The sequence below is a fragment of the Myotis davidii genome, unplaced genomic scaffold (assembly GCF_000327345.1).
Source record: "Myotis davidii unplaced genomic scaffold, ASM32734v1 scaffold499, whole genome shotgun sequence".
NCBI classification, from domain to species: domain Eukaryota; kingdom Metazoa; phylum Chordata; class Mammalia; order Chiroptera; family Vespertilionidae; genus Myotis; species Myotis davidii.
Genome location: NW_006290677.1, coordinates 787,357 through 790,639, shown reverse-complemented (window position 1 = coordinate 790,639; position 3,283 = coordinate 787,357). Strand labels below are relative to the sequence as shown.

Genomic DNA, 3,283 nt, shown 5'->3' with positions numbered 1-3,283 from the left:
CCTCAGAACACAGAACTTACAGACAGAACTTAGAAGACAGAAACTTAGACAGAACTTAGAAGACAGAACCTACACAGAACCTAGAACTTCGCTGGAGAGAACATGGCAAAAGATCCTGGACTGAACCTGACTACAGAAATTGGCAAGAGAACCCGGCTACAGAACCTGGCGACCGAACCTGGCTCGAGAACCTAACCCGAACCTGGCTGGAGAACCTAGCGAGAGAACATGGCCACAGAACCTGGCTGGAGATCCTAACCAGAACTTCACTGGAGATCCTGACTAGAACTTGGCTAGAGATCCTGCCTAGGCTGCTGATCAACTGAACGCTGTCTCCATGTCATTCCTTCTTCACCAACTCCGTCCACACCTTTGGGGACCCCTGGACCTGCTGGGGCTGGACCCCGGCAGTTTGTGTCCTCCAAAATTCATGTTACTGAATTGATAATCCATTGCTATAGACTAATTGTGTTCCCTAAAGTACATATGTTAAAGCCTAATCTCCAATGTGATGGTATTGGGAGGTGGGCCCTTTGGAAGGTGATTAGGGCATGAGGTGGAACCCTGATGAGTAGAATCAGTGCCTTTATAAGAGAGACCACAAAAAAGTGCTCCCTCACTGCTCTCATCATTTAAGGATGCAGTGAAAAAAGACATAGTGTCTATGAAGCAGAAACTTAATCTGCCAGCATCTTGATGTCAGACTTCCCATTCTCCAGAACTGTGAGAAATAAATTTCTGGTGCTAATATGCCATGCAGTTTATAGTATTCTGTTATAGTAGCCTGAACAGACTAAGACATCACTAAAATCACTATATCACTAAGTATTAAACCAAGAGCATCCACACTGGCATTATTAATAATAGTTCAAAATCCACTGAAACTTCTCATTTGGAAGATTTTTTAACAGGATAAAAACTGTGTCCCCATGATTTTTAGTGTATAAAGAGCTGAAATACAAATCATTTTGAACAGTGAAGGCATACAGCAATAAAAAAATTTCTGAACTCTTATTTTCAGAATGTTCTCTCCATGGGACAAGTACTTGCCAAAAGCAGTTATTTTCTCACCCATCGCTAAAATATAACCTTTGTATTGTGAGGGATAGAGAAAGTGTATTTGCTTTTACCACGTTATAAACATTTTTATTGAAGTATAACATACAGACAGGAAAGTTCACAAATCAGAAGTGTACAGCTTGTGTTATTACATGGTAACTACACCCAGGTAATCACCACTTAGACCAAGAGATAGGGCAGTACCTTTTTTGGCCTCTTCCAATTATTCCCCTCTGCCTCTTTCCCAAAGGTAACCACTAGCCTAACTTCTAACAGCCTTCATTAGTTTTTGCCTGGTTTGCACTTTACGTAAGTAAAATCATACAGTATGTATGCTTTTGTATCAGGCTTCTCACATTCTGCTTGATGTTCATGAGGTTCACCCATGTTGTTGGGTACAACTGTAATTCATGTAGTTTTATTGCTATACTAGAGGCCTGGTGCACAAAATTCATACACGGGGTGGGGGTGTCCCTCAGCCCAGCCTGCACCCTCTCCAATCTGGGACCCCTCTCACAATCCAGGACTGATGGCTCCCAACCACTTGCCTGCCTGCCTGTCTGTTGCCCCTAACTGCTTCTGCCTGCCAGCCTGATCCCCCCCTAACCACTCCCCTGCCAGCCCAATTGCCCCTAACTGCCCTCCCCTGCCGGCCTGGTCGCCCCTAAATATCCTCTCCTGCAGGCCTGGTTCCCTCAAACTTCCCTTCCCTGCTGGTCCAGTCACCCCTAACTGCCCTCCCCTTCAGGCCTGGTTTGCCCCCAACTGCCCTCCCCTGCAGGGCTGGTCCCCCCCAACTGCCCTCCCCTGCAGGCGTGGGTTTCCCCCAACTGCCCTCCCCTGCTGGGCTGGTCCCCCACAACTTCCTTCCCCCACAGGCCTAGGTCCCCCCCCAATTTCCCTCCCCTGCTGGCCATCTTGTGGCAGCCATCTTTGACACATGGGGGTGGCCATCTTGAGTGTTGGAGTGATAGTCAATTTGCATATTACTCTTTTATTAGATAGGATAGTATCCACTGTGTTGAAAACAATAATTCACTTACCCATTCTAATGTTAGTGACCATTTAGGTTATTTCTTTTTAAAAAATATATATATTTTATTGATTTTTACAGAGAGAGGAAGGGAGAGGGATAGAGAGTTAGAAACATTGATGAGAGAGAAACATCAATCAGCTGCCTCCTGCACACTCTCCACGGGGGATGTGCCCGCAACCAAGGTACACGCCCTTGACCGGAATCCAACCTGGGACCCTTGAGTCTGCAGGCCGACACTCTATCCGCTGAGCTAAACTGGTCAGGGCTAGGTTATTTCTTATGGCCATTTTCCAGCTTTTTGTAAAATACAATAACTATCCTACCATTCAGATCCTCTTGACGAGACGCACAACAACCTGTGAGTCATACTCTTGTCCTTCAGCTTTGAGAAGCTCCTCTCTTTCCTCAGGTTTCCTACAATTCATAAACAGAAGAGAGATGCACTGACAGAGACCTGAGTGAAAGCATCAGGAGCAATGCACATGTGGAGTAGAGTGAGGCCTGATTTCTGATTGTTAAGAGAAACACAGTATAAATAGAAGCACTGCTATTTTTCCTGACCTTTGCACTCCCTTGTGCACTCCCTGGGTTATGCCCACCCCTAGCAGTTTAGATTTCACTGCTATAAACAGTGGATACATTTTGAAGGATTTTGAGCAGGAGTTGTGTATTGAAAGTCCACCCTGATATCAATGAGGAGGATGGATCAGAATAAAGCAGGAAGGTTACTGTCATGGTTCAAGGTGAGAGACAATGCAGCTAGAGAAATGCGTAAGAGGTAGGCTTGATAGGACTTGTGATGCTCAGGCAATTGGGTGGATGGAGAACCTCTGAGGAGAGCATATTTCAGAGGGATGACAAAAGTGACAGCAACTTGCCCTGGCTGGATGGAGTGTCATCCGTACACTGAAAGGCTGAGGGTTCAATTCCCTGTCAGGGCACATGCCTGAGTTGTGGGTTCTGATCAATGGTTCTCTCTCACATCAATGTTTCTCTCTATCTCCTTTCCTCTCTCTAAAATAAATTTTTTAAAAATACATATCCTCTGGTGAAGATTAAAATAATAAAAAATAAATAAAAAGTGATGGCAACCTTAGTGACAGCTGATGCTTAGAATTCCTCTCTTGGTACAGAACACAGCTGTCCAGCCTGACTCTATCTTCTTTTGCTTTGAGGCAGAAGAACTTG

General features: G+C 45.1%; 1 protein-coding gene across 1 annotated transcript in view; it reads left to right on the top strand.

Moving 5' to 3' along the window:
- Positions 1-3,283, top strand: part of DLG2 (discs large homolog 2) — a 1,585,094-nt gene that overhangs the window by 1,322,793 nt on the left and 259,018 nt on the right. The window lies entirely within an intron of this gene.